The sequence below is a fragment of the Cariama cristata genome, unplaced genomic scaffold, assembly GCF_000690535.1.
Source record: "Cariama cristata isolate BGI_N322 unplaced genomic scaffold, ASM69053v1 scaffold24861, whole genome shotgun sequence".
NCBI lineage: Eukaryota > Metazoa > Chordata > Aves > Cariamiformes > Cariamidae > Cariama > Cariama cristata.
The window spans coordinates 12,651-12,939 of record NW_009597947.1 but is presented as its reverse complement, the minus strand read 5'-3'; the positions used below and the strand labels follow the sequence as shown (position 1 = coordinate 12,939).

Below are 289 nucleotides of genomic sequence, written 5' to 3'. Positions count from 1 at the left end.
TGCAGCTGCGGCTCTGCGCCTGCGGGATGCTCGCCCTCCTGTCCCGGGGACCCTCCGCCTTCAGAGAGGAGAGAGGAGAAAATCAGCCCCGAGTCCCGCAGCCGTGTCCTGACACAAGTACCAAGCATGGAGGGAGAAGCCCCCTGGGCTGATAGAGCCACCCCACATGCTCGAACCCCCTGGTTCCAGCCCACAGGCATCCTGACCTGCCTGGCGGTGAGCCCCACACCCCAGGGGGTTTCCATCGGGCACGTGGGGCTGGCAGGCCCACCGCCCCCAGCGCTGCCCC

At 68.5% G+C, this 289-nt stretch overlaps 1 protein-coding gene across 1 annotated transcript in view; it reads right to left on the bottom strand.

The window, feature by feature from the left end:
* The window catches only part of PPARGC1B (peroxisome proliferator-activated receptor gamma, coactivator 1 beta), a gene marked incomplete at its 5' end in the record, with an annotated part of 12,353 nt that overhangs the window by 6,416 nt on the left and 5,648 nt on the right, over positions 1-289 (bottom strand).